The 26,882-nt window shown below is 34.0% G+C and overlaps 1 long non-coding RNA gene across 2 annotated transcripts in view; it reads right to left on the bottom strand.

Moving 5' to 3' along the window:
• The window catches only part of LOC149569086 (uncharacterized), a 57,412-nt gene extending 30,735 nt beyond the window's left edge, over window positions 1-26,677 (bottom strand). The window contains exons 1-2 of one of the 2 annotated variants that reach the window (XR_016361716.1): window positions 26,520-26,677; window positions 13,304-13,477 (exon numbers count right to left, since the gene is read on the bottom strand). This is a non-coding gene — a long non-coding RNA (uncharacterized LOC149569086). Of the gene's footprint in view, window positions 1-13,184; window positions 13,478-26,519 lie in introns of those variants that run through there. The other variant, XR_016361715.1, reaches the window with a different exon arrangement.
• Between the last annotated feature and the right edge of the window lie 205 nt (window positions 26,678-26,882).

The following is a 26,882-nucleotide window of genomic DNA, read 5'->3' as shown; positions in this document are numbered from 1 at the left end:
AATACTACTCTAGCCTGAGTGTGCTTAACTACAAAGTTTCCTCCATAGTTAAACCCAAAGCTTACAACCCCATTTGTAAAACCTTCACCAAGTGTTGTGCCTTATGAACCATTCATTAGAAAGCCCCTGTGAGCATCACCTAGATCCAATGAGTAATAAGTGTTCCATTTATTCTCATGAGAGATGGATTCATGTTGAATCACTACTCATGAAATATGGGTCAATGAGTTTGACTCAAAAATCACACAGTTAAATCCTGATAGCAATATCATAATTTGACTTGCTGTGGAAATTATCTCCTACTTATCAATTGATGAGCTTAAGGGGCTTTATAATGAATGGTTCATAAGGTACAACACTTGGTGAAGGTTTTGCAAATGGGGTTGCAAGCTTTGGGTTTAACTATGGAGGAAACTTTGTAGTTAAGCGCCCCGAAGCTGGAGTAGTACTGAGATGGGTGACCTCCCGGGAAGTCCCAGTGCTTCACCCTTGTGAGCATCACCTAGATCCAATGAGTGCTAAGTGTTCCATTTATTCTCATGAGAAATGGATTCATGTTGAATCACTACTCATGAAATATGGGTCAATGAGTTTGACTCAAAAATCACACAGTTAAATCTTGATAGCAATATCATAATTTGACTTGTTGTGGAAATTATCTCCTACTTATCAATTGATGAGCTTAAGGGGCTTTCTAATGAATGGTTCATAAGGCACAACACTTGGTGAAGGTTTTGCAAATGGGGTTGCAAGCTTTGGGTTTAACTATGGAGGACCCTCTGTAGTTAAGCGCACTTAGGATGGAGTAGTACTAGGATTGGTGACCTCCCGAGAAGTCCCAGTGCTTCACCCTTGTGAGCATCACCTAGATTCAATGAGTGCTAAGTGTTCCATTTATTCTCACGAGAGATCGATTCATGTTGAATCACTACTCATGAAATATGGGTCAATGAGTTTGACTCAAAAATTACACAGTTAAATCTTGATAGCAATATCATAATAATAGACTGTCTGACATATCATGTTGTAGAAAATGAGAGGAGAAGGCTTCCTTATATAGTGATCTAGGGCACAAATTTATAGAGAGGTAGACATTGGAGAATTAAATCCCAATTAATCTTAACCCCTAGAAATGGACAGATTAAATGCAATTTAAGAGTTTACCATTTTGGAAACCAAAACAGTTGACCTAGAAGCGAGAAAACAATTCTTACCAAAACCCAACATCCAAAAATCATGGAACCTTGAAATGTGGACCTTAGGTTAGGGGTGAAGTCAAGGTCAATTATAACCTAGATTAGGATTGATGTTGTCCCTAACCTAGGTCAGTGTCAAGGTTGACCTTGAACTAAAAGCTTGACCTTGAACTCAAGGTCACACGTCTCAAGATTTCACTCTAGAATGCTAGAAAAATGCAAAAAAAAAGTGGAAAAGGAACTATAAACTAAGGGAGGAAAGAAGAATAGGTGGAAAATAGCTAAATCTATGAAAAGACCTAATCAAGGAGCTTGACATGACCCCAAACCACTTATTTAGAGGGTTAAATGCTCTTAACATGGAAGTGCTCCCAGTTTTAAGATAATACAATACCTCGAATAGTTTTGTAAATTTTTGTAGACAAAATGGTTAAAGGAAGGAGCTAATAGTTAGTTATAATCCACAACAAAATGGAGTGGCTGAAAGAAAGAATAAAACTATAGTTGAGAAGGAAAAATATGATAAAAGAAAAAGGTCTTTGAATTGAATATTGGGGAGAGGCTCTAATAAGAGAAGTTTACTTGATTAATAGAAGTCTTGCAAAGGTAGTCCATGATAAAATACCTCTTGAGGCCTGGGCAAGGCATAGATTGATAGTTGAACACTTGAGAATGTTTAGATATGTAGCATATGCACATGCACTAAAGGAGATATGATAAAAATTTGATGATAAAGGTGAGAAGTGTGTTTTCATGGGTTATAGTTGAGAATCTAAGGCATATGGATTGTATAAACCTGTCACCAAGAAGATCAACATTTTAAGAGATGTTGAGATTTAGAAAACAAGTCATGAGATAGCATGTTGGATGCATCATCTAAAACTTCAAGTAAATTGCCTATTATTAATGAAGATAATAAGTTGGATGATCAACAAGATGAAATAATACTATAAATTGATGGCACTAGAGAGCTTTGAATTACTCGTCATAGAAACAAGCATAAAGGAATGTAACCAAAGAAAGTTTGATGCTTTGAATAGTTCTAGACAGCTCTGTATTCAACCTACACAAAAGAATAGTAAGAGTGAGAGTTATGTTCCTATCTCGCCTCCCTTCTACCAATCTAAAGGAGATATACCAAGATGAAATGTATGATGATTTTTATGAGAAGGTCAATTTTACATTATTTTCTCATAGTGAGCCAGTTTACTTTGAAGAAATTACAGTGAAAGAAGAAACATAATGTGAGGTCATGGATGAGGGAATAGATGCTATTGAAAGAAATGAAACTTTTGAGTTAACTAATTTTCCTCCCAACAAGCAAGTTATTGGTGGGAAATGTGTGTATAAGACCAATTGTAATGTGAAAGGGAAAATAGATAAGCATAAAGCACGTTTGGTGATCAAAGTATACAAACAACAATTTGGTAGACAGTGAGATGAAACCTATGCACCTATTGTAAGGAGGTGAACAATGTGTATTGTCATAGCAATTATAGCCTAGGACAACTGGAAGGTATAAAAATTCAAATCGATGTGAAGTCTATCATCCTTAACGATGTGTTGAAAGAAGAAGTTTATGGATCATCCACCTAGTTATGAAGTTTTGTGTGAAGAAGATAAAGCATATAGGATGAATAGAGCTCTTTATTGGCTAAAACAACTGTTGAGAGCATGGTATAACTAGATTGATTCATATTTGGGCATGTGTAGGATCATAGTCAACCAAACTCTACTCTTAAGTGATAATAAAAATTTAGAAAATCAGAGTTATGTCAACTCGACATGCAATTTTCTACTTCTTATAAACTTTATATCAAGAATTTTAGAGAAAAGAATCTCTATGAAATTAAATTTAGTTTCTCAACTACTAGGCCTTATCTCGAAAAAAATAAAAATTCATTCATCAAAATTTTGAATTTGAATTAAATAGTACAAAAATTTCAAGACAAAAATAAGAAGTAGACATATGTCTGACCACCTTAATCAAAATCAAATAATAATATTGTAGATAGAAGTAAACTCATGCCTCAATGCGACACATAATTTTGAGTATTTTTTTTCTAAATAAGTTATTAATTATTAATTTTCTACTTTAGTATTTTTGCAATAAAAAAACTCTTGTGTTTGACCACCTTAACTAATTTAAAAGTCTACAAAATTTAAATTTGTTTTTTCCACTTATAGTAGAAGAAGCATAGAATGTGATGGATCTTTTGGATCTCAAAAATGTTGTACCATTTGAAAGTTATAGTTATTTTTCAAGCAGTATGGCAATCAACACTTTATATGTGACTCCATTATAAAATAAGTAATAATTACTTACTAAACTTATAATTTGACAAACCTTACATTTATGAAAAGCTAAGAACACTATTAAAAAAGAAATTTTCATTTTATCAAATTTTGGGGAACAAAAAGTCATCAGCAAGATGTTTGAAGTAAAAAGCACACAAGCATAGGTCACAAATACATTTTTAGGACATTTTTATTTAAGTTAACTATATAGGGTTGGTATCAAAAGATATAGTAGGCATTATAAAGGTAATAATTGTTTTCGTTTAGTATCAAAATAGGTGGAAAAAAGTTGGAATAGATTTTGAAATGCTTTGAGGCATTTCAGAAGTACATATTTTTTAGACCGCCACTTTTTGAGCACACCATGATCTTACACACACCCATTTGTTGATTAATGGTTCGGCAAAAGAGATGGTGAGCCTACTCTTTACATTAAGGCAGGAGATGGTAATATTTTAATTGTTGTTTTATATGTTGATGGTCTTGTTTTTTTTACTAGGGATGTTGATTGTCTTATTGTTTATTTCAAATAAGCTATCAATGATGAGTTTGAGATGATAGATTTTAGGAATCTTGAGGTACTTTCTAGGCATAGAAGTTAAACAAATGAATGATGATATATTTATTTCTCAAAAAAAGTATGCAAATAAGATTTTTGAAAGGTTTAAAATGTTGAAAAGCAATGAAGCCCCAACAAAAATAGTGGTAGGTCTGAAACTGAGTAAAAAAAATTGCAACAGTAATGTGAATCTAAGTGTGTTTAAGAGTTTGGTTGGAAGTTTAGTATATTTAACAACAACTAGGCCTATTCTTATGCATGCAGTGAGTTTGATTTCCAAGTTTATGAAAACTACAAAAGACACTCATTGGCAAGTAGCTAATAGAATCCTAAGGTATGTGAAAGGTACCAAATGGTATGTTATTTTATAATCTTCTAAAAATGATTCTAGTTTGGTTAGTTATATAGATAATGATTGGGCTTGAAGTCTAGATGATAGAAATACTACTTTTGGTTATGTTTTTCATATGGGTTCTTGTGTGATTTCTTCGGATTCCAAGAAGCAACCCATAGTTTCCCAATCTACAACTGAGGTTCAGTATATAACAAATGTAGCAATGTGTCAGACAATTTGGCTAAGAAGGATCTTGTTTGATTTGAAGGAAGAATAAGTGGAAGCAACAATCATATTTTGTGATAATATTTCTTCCCTTGCCTTAAAAAAAACATCATGTTTTTCATGTTGGAAGAAAACATATAGAAATTAGTTACCACTTTATTCAAGATCACATTGAAAATGGTGAAATACATATGGAGTTCTATAGGTTTGAGTAATAGTTAGCAAAAAAATTTCACCAAACTTTTAAGCATTGAAAATTTTTAGCGATTAAGAAAGAATTAGACATAGTTTATTTGGATGAAGCATGATGTTTTGTATTTTTTTTTTATGGTTCAAGAGAAAGGGGGATTGTTGAAATTAATTGATTTTATAAATGAGATTTTTCCCTTTCAAAGTAGTTTACTTACCTTATAGGAAGTTGAGGAGCTTGAGTAGCTGATGTCAGTAGGTGAAACTTTATGATTATTTAGAAATATTATTTTATGCTAGTTTCATAACACAAAGTTTTTTTGAAGAAGGTTAAGTTTACTTAGGTACTAAGTTTTCTAATTTATAAATAGGAAGGGATGTTTTCCATATGCATCTAAGACAAATCTCATAATATAGCATGCAAAAATAAGAAAATATCAAATTGTACCTGTAGCTTGAATTGGTTTATCTTGTACTCTATTTCAGCCCAAAGATTTTAGTCTTAAGTCTATGATTGCTCCAAGCATAAAAACTTTGTATTCAGCTCAGTAGTGTTGTAGTGTTTTGTTTTGTAAATAGCAGACTTAGGAATTTTTTTTGTAGCTGTTTACCAATTGTATTAGTTAGTTTCTAAATCAAATATAAAGCAATATAATCTTTTACATACTCCAAAATTTTTATTGTTTCCATTTAATTTGTGTTCCACTGAGTGGTTGGATATAGAGTAATCTCTCTACATCTGCATCCACCACTCTACCCTATTTGAATGAAAATATATTTGATTTTGGAAGCGTTACTTTTTGTATCTTATGTTTAGGTTTTTCTTCTAAGCTCTCCACAATCTTCAAAAAAATCTCCTATAGAGTTCTTTGAGATGTTGATAAGGTGACCATTATGACATACATTTTTGCTTGACTAGTAAAGAAAGAGTTGGTGAATGAACACCATCTTAGATACATTCATGTAGTGTCATAACCCATTTCCTTTTAACCTAATAAATCGCTATTGTTATTGCCACTTGGAATTTTTTATTTTTTTTAAATTATCTTTTATTAAACTGAAATGAAATCATTCTGTTATTGGTTCTGTTAAGAGTAATAGTTGTCAGTAATTTAACAAGATTTTAGAGAATTGGTAATATCAACGATGTTTTGAATTCAAAAATTAGTTGGTTGTTATAACTAACTCAAGATGGCATATTTTTGTGCTTTAATGGATTCACACATCAACATATGTTTGGGGTGTCACCTGACTTATAAAAAACAAGAGCTGCAAGGTAGCATAGTTCCTGCCTAGACTAATCAAGATAGGTTGATTTAGAGATTAGAATAATGAGGGCCTAACTTCAAGTTAAAAATAAGAAAGGTACTTGTATTTGTAACATGAATCAAGTTGAAGACATTTGTAAATGGATTTATTCTACTAAGATATTAATGGAGTCATGTTGATCCTATCGATGTAATCACAAAGAAATGATAGCCCATCAGAGTACACTTTCATAGGCCCAATTCAAAAGTTTGTACAATGAAGAAAAAAACACATTATTCTGCTGGTAGCTGGGCCCTCCGAATATAGTGCATTTCCACTAAACTCTTCAGATAAATCACACAGACAATAACAAAGTTTCTAAGTTCATAGTCATATAAATGTCATCACAGAAAATGGAGATAGAAAGAAGCAAATGAAGGAGACTGAATCTACAAATGTCACTTACTGTTCTATGTTGAGGCTAAGAGAGATTTTGTTGTGCCAGATGTAAGAACGAGTCCAAGTTTCATGCTAAGAGCTCAGACATACAATCAAAAATGAATTCATAAAGGTGCTTTCCAATGGAATTTCATGGATCCAATATGTGTAGGAAAGCAAACAAATTCATAAATCACAACTTTTAAAATGAAAATAAACTATTAAAGAGTTTGAGATTAGCTGAACTAAAATTCCATGATTAGAAATTGATGGGAGGGGTAGTATCAAGCTACCTTTGATTCTAGACTATCTTTTTGTTGTTATCTCCACCTCCTTAGAAATTTAAGCTTTAATAAATCTAAAGATCATTAAAGTCTGATCAAACTTATCAATCAAACTTTAATTGTTGACCAACCAAAAATTTGAATCATTCTAATCTAATCTAAATTTGGCTGGGAATCCACAACCAAAAATTTGAATCATTCTAATCTAATCTGAATTTGGCTGGGAACCCACAACTAGTGCATAAAAAGTAGACAAGATTCAACCGAATAAAAGAAAATCCTCAATGTGAAGGCCCTCTTTGGCAAAAATTATTAAAAGAAGGTAACAGCACAGCATTTCAAGTATAAGTTGGTGTTTGTTAAGCAAAGTCAATGGCTTCAAAATTAGAAATACCCATCTCTTTGTTCAAAATATACAAAGTGACATCAATGAAAAAAGGATGAACACTCAGTCAAGTAGCAAAGCAAAATAGTAAAATTAAAGAGAAGAAGGCACCAGTCACAATGTAGTCTAGGAAAATCCCAATAGCCCAACTTTTACTAGAATCATGGCATCTGAAAGGAACGTGATATTAGGTGAAAGAATAGGCCACAGATTTTGTGCTCTTACGAAAGCCACAACTGCATGGAAAAACCAATAATTATAGACACATGATGAAATGGCTGTTGGATAATGGACATGAATAGTTTATTATTATACTTGTTAAAGAGTTGTGGCTCATGGTTGTCATATAGGCAGTTTGTGGTATAATCTAAAAATGCATTTTGCATTTTAGATTTTTGAACCAGAACACAAAATTTTCAGAATCATAAGGACAGAGAAGAATTGTGAGCATTTGAGCTTGGAGAGCATTTAAAAGGTTAGACCATGGAAAGAGAGTGAAACCCCAAAGCCCCAAATACATATGAGGATCTGCGACAATAGTAACATTACCTCATCTGGCAATGGTTGAAAGCGTGCTATAACTCTGAAAACAATGGTAGCATTCCATGCAATGCCACTTTCATGTTTTAGTACAGAGAATCTCCTCCTCACGTTGCCTCTTGCCGTAAGTTTCGAGGATTAAATATCCGCACCAAAAGAAGAACCCTATTTTGTGTAAATTATAGTGCATCCATAAACAACATCTGATAAAAAAAATCGTTGTCACCAAAAAAGTAAGTTATTTCTGGCACATAAATGACAACGACGGAATTTTTTTTAGGGCAGCAGGAGGCAAGAGTTGTAGAGTGCCCGGAGAGGAAAGCCTCGTCAAAGTTACAAAACTAGGAAAAGAAACTCAGGCGACAACATAAAAGTAAAGATCATACCTCCCGGCATCACAAATCTGATGCGTTTTGGATGTCTGTAAACTGTATGCTCTCGTTACCGTCAAAGATAGGTTTGTGTAAATACATCTCTTCTTTAAAATAATCTTGGTGGTCGAGATATACCTCTCTTCTTTGGTACTAATCTCTCTGGTAGAACAATTTTTGCACGAGCTGGGCTGGATATTGATGGAATGATTATCAACATTGCCATGCCTGAAATCATTTAGACTAGCTTAATCATCTTCTATCCTTGCCTGAGCCGCTCGATGTTTTTCTATCTATATAACTAGTGTGTCTATACCAATTCTTCGACCATTCTTCAGTCCATATACCGCTTCTTCCGTGGGTGCATTGAAATTTGAATTTTGTTTGATTTTGAAGTCCACAACATGGTGTTTTTGGAGTCCATCGTGGTTATATAAAGAACTTATGTAGAAAATTGTGTTCACGCTTTCGAAATCAGTTTTACTTAGCAACACTTTTGCACAAGGTTTAGAGCCATGGCAACTTCCAAGCTGTTATTGTTTGCCATGATCACATGTGTGTTGAATGTGATGGTATTGGGTAACTCTGATATGGATGCCCTTGTGGCATTCAGGGGAGCTCTCGAAAACTCCGACGGACTTGCAGACTGGAAAATGGAGAGTTTATCTGCTTGTGACTTGACTGGTGTGAGCTGCAAGGGTGGCATTGTCATCTCTCTCGTTCTACCAGATATGAATCTACAAGGTCACATTTCTTCAAAGCTTGGGAATCTTAAGGCCTCAGGAATTTTTGAATCTTACTAATAATGTTCTAGTTGGTAGCATTCCGAGGAAAATCTGGGGGCTTAATAAGCTTAGAATCTTAGACTTGAGAGGCAACTGTTTGCGTAGTGATATTGATGGTAGCATAGCATAGGAGGTCTTGCTGAGATTAGATAGCTTGCTGTAGGTAGCAACGCTCTTTCAGGTACATTGCTCTGGGAAGCGGTTTCAGCCTGCTTGGGTAGATTGGTACTAACGAGTAAAGCAGAGAGGACACAGAGCTTAATACATGGGAAACGCGTCTCAAGTGCATAATATATTAACCACGCGTCTCACGTGCATTTGGTCTCATCATGCCAAAAGATGTCAGCTATCCATACAAAACTAAAAATACAATGTTTCCCCAAATACAACGCTAAATCCAACATAGTTTCCTCGATCTTCGCCTCTTCTCTCGCCTTGATTATCGTAAATGCATTACTCTCGGGATAAGAAATGAGCCAGCATGTACATTGGACAGTCTGCCCTTAACATTCAAGCATCTTTTTTATTTAAAAAGGGAAAATGATTGAAAGTAGTTATCGGTGAAGAACAAGAAAGCAATCTGATCGGTCCTGAAACATAAGATTAATCAGTGATTATTTTTAACCCTTGGCAATAGTTTGGAACTAAAAATTGAATGAGCCCTTCATGTTCACCGCCTTGCACTCCCCTACCTCTAAACAGGCAGAAGCGAAAGACATTTTCAAAGGGAATGCTTAGACTCTTCACGGGGTTTTTCCTCAAATAATTTTGATTTAAATGCATTTGTTACATATTTGTTGGGGGAAAGATATCATTGTTTGCCTACCATGTCTCAGGGAGAAGCTGAAATTCTGGATTTCCTTTAAGTCTAATGCTTTACAGAATAAATGCATGCAGTGCACATTATTGAGAAAGATGAGTGATGATTTCTCCTTGGTTCTTCGTTTCCAGCAGTACAAAGCAAATGAGATAAATTCCCTTAAAAAAAACCTACAATATCTATCAAGTCGCCTGACTCAATCCATTATTTTCAGCTTTTGCGAGCGCTAATCTTGAAATAGGTCATTTTGCTCACCATTTTGTCTTCTGATATTTGTCTGGTTATTACAAATTTCTTTAAACGGATAAGCGTAGACTAGATTGTTGAACTTGCGTTTGAACTGGAGGATCATCGATGGACTCTCAACTGCCAAAATCGGTTATATGGAAAATTTTATTTCCCCCTCATGCCCTGCACAATCATGCCTTCTCAGGATGCATTCTACATGCTTTCTAATTGCCTTCTCTCTTTCACACTGACAAAAATTCCAATAAAAGATGTTGCCAAGTGTTCCATTATGTCAAGGTAGAGATTTCTCCACACCCACATGTTGCTCTCATCTTCTCTCCGGATGATTTCCATATGTCAAAAGCTACGAATATTACTACCAGCATCTTGCTTCTTCATTCAAGTGAATTGGAGGTGGCTGGAAAGAAGCGCAACATATCTGAACTAGATGGAGCTTTTATACACCCAGGTTCTTTCTCCATTTTGCAGCTTTGCGTAACCATGTGTATAGATTTTTTTTGACTGTAAATTTTGTGGACTTGTAGAAGTAATCTATGAAATGTGCCTAAAGGGATCATGGCTATGTCGTTGCTTCTATAGGGTAAAGAAATTGTGTATTGAGCTCTTAAATAGATGATTCAAGACTTTTTTTTCACTTGGTTGTGTTAGCTTAGAGGAGATTTTACTGTAATCAGTCAACCAAATTTGCAAATTTAAAAGTCCACTATGCTATTTTTATGAACCATAACTAAGTGACATTTTTTTGATAGCTATTAGCTTCAGAATAAAATGCATACTTGAGCCAGTGGGGGATTAGGAGCTGGGAACATAGTGCAAGTATTATCAACTTTGGACGGTTAGAAAAACCAACTACATATGCTTGCTGAAAAGAACATCTTGTTATGAATTCATAATGGTTGACTTAAAGTGGCTATGGAAATGATATTGTTATTGTTGGCTTAATAGACTAGACTGATACATTTTATTTTTTTAAAGATTTGGTGTTCTTATTCTACCTACGTTTCCAAATCCCAGCCTTGATAGTGTCATGTTCCCAATTTTCTATTAAATACTTTTATAACATATAGTTCTAAACCAGTAAACCAATGTTTGGCTATCAACCAAGGTCTTAATTGGGAATCTATCTAGTTTTTAGGTCAGCACCATCGTGGCTATGACCTTGACCTAGTTAGAGAATAGCCATTTAGTAAACAGTAAGACCTAATGATTTTTTTTTTAAAATAATGAGACGAGGAATTATTATTGGAACTTTCAAATAATTGACTTTTATTTTGTGTTGGTTACTATGAGAAGGTTGTGAATTTGGGAGGGAATTACATTGTTATTATACTTACCAATATCAATGTTACATTTATACTTCAAGTTGTATAAGAAAAGAATTGACTTCATGTTAATGTAGAATCTATCACATTGTTTAATGAATGGTCACACTTACCTAAGGATAATGGGTGTGTCAAACCAGATAAGAATAGAAAGGTATCTTGAAATGTAAATTAAATTTCTTTTAATTATCCTACTACATCATCTACATCTTTCATTCTATAGGAGTATCTTGTGGCCAACAGAGTATGTATTTTGTTTTGTTATTAATCTTGACTCTAGTATCTCATATTGACCAACAAGTGTATGTTTTAAATCACATATTGATAGGAATTTCATGGAATGCAATAAGGTGTGTCCTAAGTGTTGCCAAAAACAACTATATATTGAAGTGCTTGAAGTCAATCCTATGTTTAAATGGATATCAAATTTTATTTGCATAGAAGAAATGTGTATTATGGTTGTGTTCCTATCTCCATATGAATAATGAGACTCCTTGAGAACATGGAAATAGCTTATGTTTTCGTGCTTATTAGTTCACATAGAATATTGTCTACTGAAAATACATTCTTTTGTTTCTTCCATTGCATGAGTGGGTTTCCATGTTGATATCATAACAATGCTAGATGTAAAGGAGTTCTAGTTAAATGATTTGATTGATTGATGTAAGTTAACGATTATTAGGTTTCTTATCCATTATATGGTAATGGGGATGCATACATAATATCATGAAACTCCTCATTTGAATAAGTCATGTATATTTTTAAGTGCTTGAACATGAAGAGAGGATGCTAATTAAGGAAAATATATTCATGTTATATTTTCAAAGTATGTTTTCTAACACTTGTGCAATCTAACACTTATTGCCACACATTCCATTACTCTTCTCCTAGTTTTACTTGTTTAGAATTTTCTCGATGTTGGGTTGGGTATCTTTCATGTTAGGAAAGATTCTGAGGAAGCTTAATAGCTTCATGGTAAGGTGGTAAAGCACTCCTACAATATTCTTGCCCTTTGTGTTCTTAAACAGGTTCTTGAGCTTCTGTCAACATGGTCGACATAATTGGTACATCTCGATATTTTGGTAATGAAATTATGGTTTCTTTTAGATTTGAGCATATATGTATGTGTATCATTTTTGTTAAAGTTAATGATAGTTAATCAACTAATTCTTTTGTTGAATTTTCCGCATTTTATAGAGATTGTTAATGTGGCATTGATTTTGTAGAGACAATCTTTACATGTAGGCGGTTAATAGGGAAGAAAACACAAGTGCAAAAAGAACACACATATTCGAGACTCATAGATGCTACAATGAGAATTGGCGAAGAAGACTAGACTCAAGGTTTTGTAAAATTGCTGAAGTTTGGGCTCTGTGTTTGCGCTGGAAGGTTTGCATGACTATAGCAGATTATTGGTTTGTAATTTATGGATTTAAATCCATAAACAATGCTCACATTCCCTCTACGTTACAAAATATTTAACCTTCCACCTCAGAAACATGAATGGTACCTAAGTTCTAGAATCTCTTTTGAAACTATTAGTAATTTATTTTAATATTTACTCATTTCTCACCAACGACCGCCTGAATTAAGAGAGACGTATTATAGATTAAACAAAAACTCTCGTGATAACATTAAGAAAAATTAAAAATAAACAGAATAAAATACTACTGAGTTGACAGTATTAAAGGTACCTGATATAGAGCTTATTTTACAGCCCATCCTTTGTAAAATGTAATACAAGAGTGGCTAAGGCTTTTCTATGTCAACCGATTGTTCCAAATTTCTTGAAATAAATAATCTCTCATTTTGTAAAGTCACAGCTCATTATTTCCAAGCAATGACTAATTGGCCACTCTTTTAAGGATTCTGTATGAGCTAAAGTCTTCAGAAAATCATTTTCTAATTAATTAGAAAACGACATCATTTGACAACCACGCATAACCATAAATCATTCAATGAAAGTGCAAGGATAGTTACAGGTTTGAAATAGTCATACACATTTTAAGGATTAGCTTCAAATCATTCAAAATACCAACATTCAAAAATAGTGGTCCTACCTTTGTCTCCTCACGTAGATGACAAAATTGCTACCTGACAAACTCCAAATTCTAGCACTGGTTTTATATAGGAGAAACTCACCCATAACACCCACTCACTCATATGAGATCATTCATACTCATCACTGCTGGGTAGGTAGCTTCTTCTATCTCAACTACATTCTGTCCTTGGACCTGCAACCATCCAGTCATACTCACAACAATAGAAAATAGATCAACCATGATCAACGAAATCATATAAAGTTAGATCCTCACAACAATAACAATATATAACATAGTCAGAGTATTCACACAATATATAATAATTATTGTGCATAAATTCAGAGTGATCAACATTAAATTATAATAACCTCCTAAGGCATCAATAAGTATAAGATCATCATGTATTAATGGCATATGAAGGAAATAAAATAAACATGGCTGCATAGTTGAATGGATCAAAATATAAAATAGACTAGGATCAAAATATAAAATATACTAAGATAAAAAATTATAACATTTAGAATCACGACACAAAAGTCAAGATCACGTTGATTAAGTTGTCTAACTTTAAGAGACTCATGAAGACAAAAACATGGTTGCATAGTAGAACACCATATTAATGAAAGTCTAAGTCAAACACCATATCCACCTAGAGTTGGACTCAAATTATACACACCAGTCATGGTCCACTTACAAAATTGGAGTCATGACAAGGGGGTCATGACAAACATGGTCTTTAATCCTCTTAAAAGTATCAAGGGTTTCATTAACAATCTTCATAAGATACATCCAGCAAATTTGTAAGTAATCACAATAAATCTGAAAAAATATGATGACATACACAAAAAAATTGTTTGCATAAGACTACATATATCTAAATGAATAAGCTAAAGTTGGTGATCACCTCTCCATGAATTTCCCTTTGCAAATGATTCCCTTTCATACTTCCCTTTGCACATCTATCACAAACACTTTTATGCTCTTAAACCTTAGGCAATCCAAGAAAAAAGAATTGATGTAATACGCTTCAAACTATTAAATTCAAATGACCATACCTAAGATGCCACAACTTTATTTTATCCGCATAAGCCATATTTACAAGCTAATGGCTATTTCAACAAAAATTACTAGGGAACATTCTATTCTTCATTATAGGAACAAATGAAATCACTATAGTGCATTTCATATTTTCAAATAGGTCAGTCTATAATTCTTCTCACATAACTACCCAACACTTCATAAATTGTACAATTAAGTTGAGGAAGGATCTTCATTCTATTGAGCACAATTGGTGTTATTATTACTACCTAATTTCAATCTACATTGTTTCTCAAAATATCCATACATGAAAGATGAAAAGGAGGATTATATGGGAAATGTGCTCTGCTAGGGTTTGTATAGCTTCTGTATGAGCCCTTTCTTGTTTTCTACTTGTCATACCGCATTTACTATGGTAATAGTTTTCATTTATAATGGCATCAGCCTTCTTTGGCTCAATAGTTAATGTTGGTGTTTGAATTTTTGTTGTTGGAGAGAATGGTGCCATTAAAAAAATGACCACACAAGTTCATTCCCAAGGTGTTCCATGAGGTAATTTCTATCCTGATATTGTTTTGAATATCAAGGAGTTTGATAGTACATGCACTTGGTTAGAACAACAAACCCTAATTGGGTATTTTCTAGGTCACACTCCTTCTAAAAGCATGTTGTGGGAATGGGTTTCCAAGGTTTGGACACCTCAAGGTATTCTCCTTGAAAGTGTTCAAATCCTTACCAAAAGTTTTTCCCTTTTTCACTTTGGCACCTCGGGCTAAGATGAACGTGTGTTTGTTCAAGGTCCTTGGACTGTTAGGTCCTCCCTCTTGGTTTTTCAATGTTGGTCACACATTTTTTCTATTTCTAATCATAACATGCTTAAGGTGCTTATTTGGGTGGAGTTCACTAGACTACCTATCCCATGCTGGTCCTTCTTGTCAACAACTGTGCAAATCGTCAACAAGGTTGTTTGCCTTGAACTAGACAAGTTTTTCAACACTTGGCCCTAGCATAGGGTATGTTTTGAGGTCAACCTATCTAGTGACCTCAAAGGCTATGAATATTCAGATTGCTAGTATCTTCTTCCGTTACAAGGTGCTTTACCTAAACCTTTTGAATACTTTTTGTTAGTGCCAATTTGTTGTGTACAAGATTAGGGATTGTCCTCTATTGGACCGCAACTGCCCACCTATTCTACAAAACAAGCTAGGTACGACCACCCAGAAAGATGAATGGACTATGGTGATGACAAAAGGTAAGGGTTCAGCTATGGCCAAGGCAACCTCTTTGCCTATGGATAATAATAAACCTAGCTCAAGTATGATACCAACTGAGTCTACAGTCTCATTGCTCCATTGCCTACTATTTCAAACCCTGAAGTTTAGGGGACATTGAGCATGCATACCCCCAATCCTTTTCCTTTATGGACTTGAGCACTATAAGTGACATTGATGATTGCATAGAAAAGCCTCCATCAGTCTTTCACCCAAATGGCCATGATGAGTTTCATGACAATGGGGAGAAGATTTAGAGAGTCATATCTCTTGATAACTCCTCATTTGAAGGTCCCACATTTTTTGCACAACAACTTATCCTATCATGGAGAGGAGGATGACATGCAAGCTGGTTTTCAATGAATTGCCTCTCATGGAATGTGCAGGGGTTAACAAACCTCCCTAAAAAATATTATGTTAGTGACACCAAGTGTTGGCTTGATAACCTAGATATGCTTTTTTTTCCACAAGTTAAAATTGTTGGGTTTCTTCTCACCTCAGCTTGTCATGTGATTTGGATACATAGTTCCTATTTTGGTTTCCAGCATGAGGTTGAATGAGGTGGTGTTGTTACTTTTCTCTCCCCTCATTTACTTTCTTCTATTATTTTGCATGGCTCTAAATCTTTGCATAGGGTGGTTTGGATTTTGTTGTCTTTTTAGAATCATTATTTTGGTATTGTTAACATTTATTCCCTTAATAATGTTGTTGAACATTCACACCTATGGCATTGGTTGGTGGATCATTTGCCACCAATGACCTTGGTTTTTTGTGGGGATTTCGACATGGTTGAGCTGGCCATTGACAAGGAAGGACTTTTGCCTTTTCAGTGGGCACCTGGCAAAAGGGGAGCCTAGTTTTACATGCCAAAAAACCTAGGTCTTTTTTATCCCAATGCTAGTTGTTGACAACCTGTTGGGGTTTGGTATGCTTGGTCCAATTTTTGAGCTCCGTCTGGCAAAGTCTTAAAGAGACTTGATAGGGCTATGATTTTTGCATAGTCCTTTTTTCCCTTTTCACACAAGTATTCCCTACCTATCATTCCTTTTCCATATGTGACTTTATATGATCATTCCCCCATTCTCTTTTCTATCACCTAGCAATTAGCTCAACCCTATCCTTGCAAAACCTATTTTTATCTCAATACTTCCTTTCTATCCCATCCTCTGACTATTGCTAACATTCTTCAAGTCTAGAATCTTGAGCCTAGGCCTCACACCCAAGGTGAATGGATTCAATGATGGAATGATAATATTCTTTGTACTACAAGATTTCTTCGCATTTATGGTAGACAATTGGCTATGTACCATAGAAGATCTTATGAAGCCACAACTAAAGATTTGTGTATAGCCTCTGATGTCCTCACCATGAATCCATTTGATACGGATCTCCAAGTTTGGCTTGCCAATATTTGGCATCAGAAACAAGTTGTAGACAATTATGTGGCTCAGGGAGCTTAGATCAAAGCTCATCTCCATTGGTTGGAGGTTCATGATCAGGCTTTGAAATAATTTTTTAATGTAGTGTGGTCATGCCATTCTATGGTGGTCATCAAACACATCAAAGAAGAGAAACATGTTCTTTATGATCTACCTAGAATTCTTCAAACCTTTGTGTGACATGATGTGCAAGTCTTCATGGCTCAGGGGTCCACTATAATGCATGACCAAGCCTTGTGAACCTACCTTTTAATTACTCCCAATAGGCTTGCTCCTAAGCAACATGCCTTCTGTGAGAAAAAGCTTATGCTTGCGGACTTGAAGGAAGTTGTTCTTTCCATGGCCAATGACAAGGCTCCTAGTTGAGATGGCTTCCTATGTGAATTTTATAAGATCATTTGGGATGATATCAGCCCTAATTTGCATAAGGTGTATCATGAACTTACAATTCTAAATCTCTAGGAAACATCATTAACAAGGGTAATATTAAATTCATACCTAAAGTCAGTGATCTTGAGGAAATCTACAACTGGAGAACCACCACTTTATTGAATGTCTCCTACAATATCATTGCCAAACTCCTCTCTCTTAAAATTTAGTATTGTTTCCCTCAAATTGTTCATCCTGAACAAATTGGTTTTATCAAGTCTAGATATATCTTGGACAACATTATTGTTGTTTAGGAAGCTATGGAATGGATGTAGCAATCCAAGCAATGGGCACTATTTCTCAAGATTGATTTTCCAAAGCTTATGACCAGATTAAATGGCCCTTCATTTTGGCTATGCTCCAAGCTCTAGGTTTCGGTCTAGTCTTTCTACAGTCAATGCAAATGCTTTTCGGTGATACCACTGCTTGCATCACCATTAATGGGTGACAGTCTGAAGCTTTTAGGCTCTACTAATCTATTTGTCAAGGCTTCCCTCTTGCACCTTCTCTCCATGTGTTGGCAGTTGAAGGTTTTGGCTATCTTCTTGCCAACACCATCTCCTAGGGTTTGGTGCATGGTTCCAGAATCCACCACGCAACTTTTTAATAGTCATTTTGCAGATGATTCCTTCCTTAGTCTATTTGGAAGATGAGGATAACATTGCTAATACCTTGCCATGGTTGAATACTTTTTTCCTTGCCTCTCAGTTGGCTATTCAATGACACAAAACCCTTTGTTACAAACAATCCTTCTTGTCAATACCTTAGTGGTTGTAGTAGTATGGGTGAAAATTGGCATGGAGAAATTTTTTAATTCTTGGGCATTCCTTTTGATTTTCAATCCTCCCCCATGGATTTTTGGAATGTTGTTCTTGCACAAATTGAGAACAAGATAGAGTATTGGATCACCAAGCCTCTCTTCCTTGCGGGAAATTTCAAATCTGTTCTAAAGTGCTTGTTGCTATGCATATTTACTATTCTTCCTATTGGGCCCATTCCAAAACCTCTTACCTCAAGCTCGAGCATCTCCTCCAGGACTTTCTCTAGGCCTCTGATGCTATGCATCACAACTTTCATAGAGTTTCTTGGGAGTTTTTTTTGTCTTCCTAAAGACTTTAGTGTGCTTGGGCTTCTTTCCACCTGTAAGAAGGGGATTTCTCTATGTGCCAAATGGGTCATTCGAGCGCTCAATGGCAATGAGGCCTAGAAAATTTTGTTATAGCATTTTATTTCTTTAGGTTTTCCAATTAGCCATTGGCCTGGAAGGGGATTGGCTTTCAAACACTTCTTGTGACTCCTAAGCTTGTTTAAATTTAGGGAACTTTGTTTGCTAGTAATGGATTTAGAGATGGGCTCACAATGAACCAACAAAACTTTTGGTGGTCTCCCTTGTTTTCTATTCAAGGTGTTCCCTTAGCTAAGATTCAAGGAGCTAGTGCTCTGTGCTTATTCAAAGGGATAACAAGAGTCCCAAAGATTTGTTCCGCCAAGTCACTATGAGCCTTAAGTTATGGAAGGACCTACAAGTGTAGTTCAAGCTTATCCATCTAGATCGACAGATAATAGATCTTCTAGTTTCTATAGTGCCTCCTAATTTGTTATGCAAGCTTGGCATTCACTCATCTTGCCCATGGTGGAAGAATTAGAAGTGGTATCTTACTAGTCCTATGACTAGTTATAAACCCAAGTTGGGGTATCAATTGCTGGTACCCCATCTTCTAATGGTTGATACTCTCAGTTAGCATTGACATTTTCATTTCTCTCATAAGACTTGGGTCCTTAAATTTGGTACTATATGGTATACCATTATGAAGCCCAAGATTCCTCACTTTTCTTGGTGTCTCCTTTTCCAGGGTTTCTCTTTGGGCCCTTAGCTTCAACATCTAGAGATGCCCTTTTTATGGTCAGCCCGAAAGCTTCCTGCATATTTTTTGGTTTTGCAAGAGAGCATAGAATTATTGGCTCTACATTCATGATTTCTTCAAGCCTTTGCATCTAGAGGCTTTTACTTGGAACATGCTTGTTATGGGAGATTCACCTAGACTTCCTTTCAGATATGCCCAAATTTGGCATGCTTTCAAAATGGCAATTTTTTTTTCTATATGGAAGGACAGCAATGTTGTTTTATTCTTTCACAACTTTTTAGATATTCATATTGCTATGTACTCTAAAGCATGTACCTATAATAATGGCATGTTGTAGATTCAAGTACAAACTAACAAGGTCATGCTAGAGGTGGCTCACCTGTAGGAGTTATTAGCTCATTAGGGAAATTCCCCTTGCACGATTGCTCGTGTGCCTTTGGATGCTTTATCCAATGACTCCTAATGGTCACTGGAGAGGCTGGAGTTGATTTTCTCACCATTTGCACACACCCTGGTCCTAGTAGTAGTTTTGGTGGTTTTCGTCACTCGGCCTCACCTCCATGGAGGTTGGGTTCAAGCTCATCCCTATGGCTCCTCCTACTACCCCTGACGCAAGTTGGTCATCTACTCCTCATGACCCCAAGTGGGCTTTCCCTTGACTAGACTTAGCCATCTTTCTGTCTAGGTTAGAGGGAGATAAAGATATTGATGCTAATGGTTGGGCTCCCCCTAAGCCAACCACTAACCCTTAGGATTTTTGGAATTCAATAATAAAGAACCTCCTTCGGCTAGCATTGCACTTGTAGCATAAGGGCTTTCTGTTTATTGCTTTATATGATTTTTGATGAATAGTTGTTTCTCTACCCCTATGCCATTTAAACTCGTGAGGCGATCTTGTATCCCCCAACCCCTTTTTTTGTGAATATCTATCTTTAAATTTTAATTAATGGAAAAGGTCTATTCATCAAAAAAATCCATACCTCTTGCAACAATCTAACTAAATGTTCCTTTTATCAAATTTAGATATGCCTCTACCTATCCCTCTATGTTTCCTCTTGAATAATTCCAATTTCAACCCCTTCCTTGGCCTCTAGTGGTGTTAGAGTTTTTGGTGGAGCGATCATTCATGTGATATGAGAGATTTAATCATCTAGAAAAATCTTATCTCTTTATGAATTCATTGTTCCCTCTTAGAGTTAAAGATTTCAACATTTTCTATATCACAAGTTCGTTGCTCGCACTTTCACCTAAAATGACCATTGTACTAATCACTTCCTTGACTCCTACACAAATCTCTCTCACAATCTCAATTTCATTCATTTTTAAAGTCTCAAACTCCTTCAAGATTTGTAGATTCACAACCTTAATTCGATCATTACCTTAGTGAGAATAATATTTATCTTTTCAGATTCCTTCTTAATTCTTCTTTTTTTAGCTTGAATATCATCCCCGATTATCTCCCACCTCATCAATATCCAAAATGTTTTTTTGCTGTCAAAGAGGTCTTCATTTCACCCAATATTGATAATCAATGCCATTATATTCTTAAATTGGCAAAGTGTTTTCAATTATAAAAACTTGAAACAAGTGATGTCCATTATAGATTAAAGATGAAACCTCATACTGATAGGCAAACAATAAACTCAATCCTAAAGAAAATGAAAAACAAAAATAGATAAAATAAAAGAATACATATCTTGTTACTCTCACAATGAAATACAAAGGCCTGAATATAACACATTCACAGCCTTAAGAAAAACAATTAATAACCAGAATAAAGTTATTCACTAAAAATAGATGTATGCATCTAATCTTTTTGAAAATAAAAATAAAATAAAATAAAGCTAATTAAAATATTAAGTAAAGTCACTTCATTTTTAAGAGCTATATCAAGACTGCATCTAATCTTTTTTTAGATGAAAATAAAATAAAATAAAGCTAATTAAAATATTCAGTAAAGTCACCTCGTTTTTAAGAGCTATATCAAGACAACATCACTTATCCACAATATCTCCAAGTCCTTTAGTAACCTTCACCTTGTTCTCCATAAATTTTGTTGTTGGCTATTGCTCATATTTTAATATCGGGTATGCGTAACGTCTCCCAAATGTAACTGTGGTGATTAAAGAATGTCTCATACAATAATTATTTACCAGAGTTGCTTTTGGGACTTTTCATGCAGCATGCGTCTTTGGTTATTTTTAATTATAGAAATACTAAAAATGATAGATACACAAGAATGGTGGCTCTAAAAGATTAAAATATTGCAGTAGACGGAACCATTAGAATATTTGCAAAATTGAATTCAAACCACAAAATATGCGCGCCAAAAAAAAATCAATTAAATTTGAATGTTAAAAGTGGGAAGGGTGAATATGTTCATAAGTAGGCACATTTTGACTATTTAATACTTTTACCATAAGAATGAGGTCTTAGTGTATGTTGTTTATGCCATCCAGTATAGTTGAAAGATGATTGATATTTAGAAACTATTAAAACAAAATATTGTCAATAAATAAAATTTGTTATAGTTTGATTTTCAAGCACTCATTGTGCTTGGCATGAAATTGTTTCATATTATGTATGTAGAGTCATAAAAGTGTGATATATGCAGCACGCTTGAGTTTGTATTTTTAGATATTTATAAATAATATTTCTTCATGGACATGTTTCAGAAAAGGAGTGAAATACATAGAATAAGTTTTTGTACATTTTTCATCTTCTGAATTCAATAGGGGTAGGTTAAATTTGGTCTTTCTCTAATATTTTTTTATGCAACTAGGATAGTGAAAATAAACACCCATAAGTTCGACATCTACGAACCATCCACCATCATAAGGTCTATATTCTATATGAGTTTTTTTGATGAGCAAATCTATAAGTTGGAAATATACCCCTAAGATTTGTGGAGCTTTAAGTGAAGAAAGTTGCTCAGATCCTATATTGTTGGCACTGGTTAATCTCTAGATAAAATGTACTAAAGACAAAAAAAATCAAACAGATTCTTTTTTAGATTCAAGAAAATATAGTGATATTTTTTCAAAAATTTTGTTGTTTTTGATATCAAATGCTGAAAATTTCAAAAAAAATCATTATGTTTTTTGTTTTTTAAAAATTTAGTTGACAGTGCAATTTGTAAGAAGGATAGCAGCATCCAGAATCCTATATTGTTAATCTCATTCACATTGATAGACAAATAGAACTAACATCCATGTAGATGGTTCATGGAGTTTCCTAAGATAAGAGAAAATAGAGGTTGATCTAGTTAAATAATGTTGCCTTAGTATAAATCATCTTAGATGATATTCCTCGCAAAATAACTTTGGTGTTTTTCCTGAAAGTCTTGCTAAACATGTAGCAAAACTATGATGATATTTTGTTATCGTATGATGACATTTAGTTACTGTGTAAAAACAAATTTATGTGCCAAAACTGCTTTTGGGAAAATTGGCTATGGAATTGAAAATAAGTAAATGTGCAATTGAAGGTAAGAGCCTACAAATAATAATAATTAATCTACCCTTCAACCCATTACCCATTACTAAAAATTAATGAAGAGCAACTGCAATTAATGCTCTCAAGGAAATCTAATTGAAGTAATCAAATAAGCTTAGATAATATATATGAAGAGCAATTGCAATTAATGCTCTCAAGGAAATCTAATTGAAGTAATCAAATAAGCTCAAATAATATATAAAGTTATATAAAGTTTTCAAAAGCGCTGCCATCCTTCCCAATCAAAGTAAATGTAGCAATTTTGCTTAATTAAGTTGCGAAAGCAAAAAACCGACAAAAAGGAGGAAAACCCACCTAAGATCTCGCACATGAAACAATTAAATAATGGTAAAAGGCTAGTCAAAAGCACTAATCAAGTCAATGAACCCTTGGTTTATTGGTGAAGTTTAATGCTTCACAAAGAACTCATTAGCCATCAAATTTGCTGAGTGACTCGAACATCATAAGAAATGAGGCTGATTTTGTCCTATTCTTATTCTAATGATGTTTTAAAATCATAATTTTTTTCTTTTATATTTAATATTATTCTTTGAACTATTACCTAAAAATTATAATGTTTGATTAAGTTGCATCAACTAATATATATAAAACAAAGTATGATAAAATAAAATTGATGGTAAAAATATATCTATAATTAAATCTTTGACTTTCATAAAGTTCAAATATAGTTTAGTTATTTCCTCTCATTTTTTTTTGACTAAGTAATAAATTTTAATTTTAATAAAATTCTTAAACAAACCATATCATTGAATATATATAATTCTTTTTAAAAAGCTATTAATTTAACAATAAAGTAGATAAATTCAAGCTATATTTAGAGTAAAAGTAAATTTTTTTTAATTAATAAAATGATTATTGATAAAAATTAAGAAACATGCATATTAATACCTTATTAAAATATAGACATGTAGATAATTGTAATATAATGAATATATTAATCTAAAATTAATATATTTCACACCGGTGTAAATCCCACATGCAATGATATATAAAGTTAGGGAACATAGAATTCAACATGTGATCTCTATGCACAATTAAACATCCTTTTACATACATAGGCACAACAAAGACAAAATTCCTATGAGCTTTTACAATTGCCTTAATCATTTGTTTCAATATGAGTTACTTGAAAAGTAGCACCTTACTATTCTTGAATTAATCTATTCTCCACATGTGTGAATCTAATATGAAATGTCACAAGATAAACATGATTCATTTGAGCTTTCTCAAATGCCTTATTCATTCTTTTGAAGAATTGTAATGAAAATGGAGTCAACAACAATTACTTAAAGCTTACCACCATACTATTATTGAGTTAATCTATTCTACACAAGTGTGAATCTAAAAATTTGTCAAATATTAGGGTTTATAAATCCAAGCTAAATTATACTTATAAATGAATTATATATGTGTGTGTGTACACACACACACACACACATATGGCAAAATCTTGCTCTTGATCTAGTAATTACTATGTTTTCTATGATACAAATTTTTATAATAGCATAAAGTTAAACTAATTATTTAATTTTCTCTATGTTAAATTTCATCTATTTAGAAATAAACATAATAGACATTTATTTCTATTATTTCTAATAATATTGATTTTCATTATATATGTTAAAAATAAATAATTAAAAAACTTAAAATTCTACCAATATTTCTACAATCAAATTTCATCATCTTATTATTTAACTTACACTTTTTAATAGTGTGGTTATTTTAAGAATCTATCAAACCAAAATATAAATGATGTAGAGTGTACAAAGTAAATTTTAAGCCAATAATATTCAGTTTTTATTTTTATTTTTGTACATTATTAGTAATTTATTACAAACGTCTTCCAATAAATTTTATTTCGGGAAAGAGACTCAGCCTAGTAGGTGCATAAAGAGCTTAAGCCTAAGATTTAGATGCTTTTACACTTATGTAGCTCTTGCTAGAAGTGTTTTTCTAAATTTATTTTTTTAACCAGAAGGCCACAGGGCCTATATAATTTTATAATAATATAAAAAGTTTTTACATCAGAGTCATAAAAAATTGAAAAACTATCTCCGTAGAAGTCTTAGATTACAAAGTTATCAGCTATTAGTACACATGTTATCATTTTTCAGACATTTATTAAAAAATCTGTACCGATATCATTAGACCCCCGGAGGCTACTGGTCCGTAACTCCTATGTAACTTGGTTGGTAGGGTTTGAGAGTATTTTGTTAATTCTAAGAATTTGAAAAGATCATTGGTAAGGCCATTTTGGGAATATCCCATTATCACGATCTTCTACGAGAGCATTCTCTTCTCAGCCAACTCACGAACCACTGATGGGAGATAACACATTCATGATAGTTTGTAGCCCGCAGAACATTTATGTTAAATATAAGAGTTGGTAACCAACACGTCTTTTGATAAGAGATTGAATAATCTGCTGAAAAGTCTTCATCTAACAAAATAACCCAGTAATGAAATGTCTATTATATCAACGGCGGGTCTGACAAAATAAATATAAAGTACTATTGGGGTCTGACAAAATAAATATAAAGTAGTACTGGGATGGGCGATTTCAGGGGAAGTTCATCTTGTGAGCATCACTTAGATTCAATGAATGCTAAGTATTCCATTTATTCTTATGAGAGATGGATTCAGGTTGAATCACTACTCATGAAACATGAGTCAATGAGTTTGACTCAAAATCACAGAGTTAAATCCTCCTGATAGCAATATCACAATTTGACTTGCTGTGGAAATTATCTCCCACTTATGAATATAAAATATATCAATTGTCACTGGCGATTTCATTTAGGGTTATCATACAAATAATTTCATGAAGGCTCTGGCTATCTTGGTTTCCGTGGAACAATGTTGTAAGGGCGGTGTGGCCAACTGCTTAGCCAAATGGGCTTCCAAGCATATGAAGTTTTGGAATATTGCTGAACAGAGGATTCTCCCTCCTGATTTATCTCATGAGCTGGACCAACTTGTGGCTCAAGATAAAGCTCATTAGAGCTCTTTGTATCTTCTGTTGTTAGTCTTGTATGGTTTCAATAAATTCTTACACCTTTTTAAACAATTACACTTAACCCGTTTGGTTGTATGCATAAGAATGGAGAATACGAATGCATACTGGGAATAGGAATGGCTATTCCAATAACAGCTAGTTTTTGGAATGGGTATAAGATCATTTTAGAGGCAGAATGGGAATATGTATTCCTATTCCCTATTCTAATTGATGAACGAAAAAAATAGAAAAGGTATTCCAAATTTTTTATTCCTATTCTAGCAACCAAAAATGAGAATGCCCTAAAATAAGACTAAATGTATAGACTTTACCTAGCTTTTTATTCAATAAAACAAAATTATACAAATCAATTTGTTATACATAAAAAAGAATTAAATCCACGAGCAAGCGCTTTATTTCGTTCTGACAGCTAGAAAATAAATTGCAGTAGGTTAAAACGCTTTCCAGTAAGAGAAAACGAAAGAGAGAAAGGGAAAGAAAGTGGATCTGTCAGCTGCAATATAAACATAAGCACATTGGTATTTTAAGCAACCACATATTGTAGAGCTGAAATCTCTGCCAGTTTTAACTCATCCTGATATAAACGTGAAAGCATCTAAAAGAAGCGAAGTAGAAAGCTTAATTATGAAATGAATGAGAATCAGAGGCAACGCAAAATACCGGATTTGTCTGCATATCGCAGGTGCTGAAGGACTGGGTCTTAGCTTTTCGTTCAACTCATGGCTCTCCACAAGGTCTAAGTTGTGAAGACGAAAATGAATGATCAAAACGCCAAGGTAATAAAGATATCAGACGAGGCATCCATTGCTCTTTCTGCGTCTACATTGTACATGGATCTATGTACGCATGTCCTTCCCTGACCAGTCTCATATTGCATAATTGAGTTCTCCTGTGGACCACTCTGAGCTAAAGTGGAGTATAGGAGGGAAAGTGTGGGGACATATAGGGTGGCTAGGAAATGAGTGATTGACATCGCATAAAAAGTTGGGGAGTGAAAGGACGAGGATAAGCACATCGACACCG

Source organism: Cupressus sempervirens, chromosome 3 (genome assembly GCF_028749045.1).
Source record: "Cupressus sempervirens isolate cs-2001-9-10 chromosome 3, ASM2874904v1, whole genome shotgun sequence".
NCBI classification, from domain to species: domain Eukaryota; kingdom Viridiplantae; phylum Streptophyta; class Pinopsida; order Cupressales; family Cupressaceae; genus Cupressus; species Cupressus sempervirens.
The sequence above is the reverse complement of the archived record's forward strand: the minus strand, read 5'-3'. Positions and strand labels throughout refer to the sequence as shown.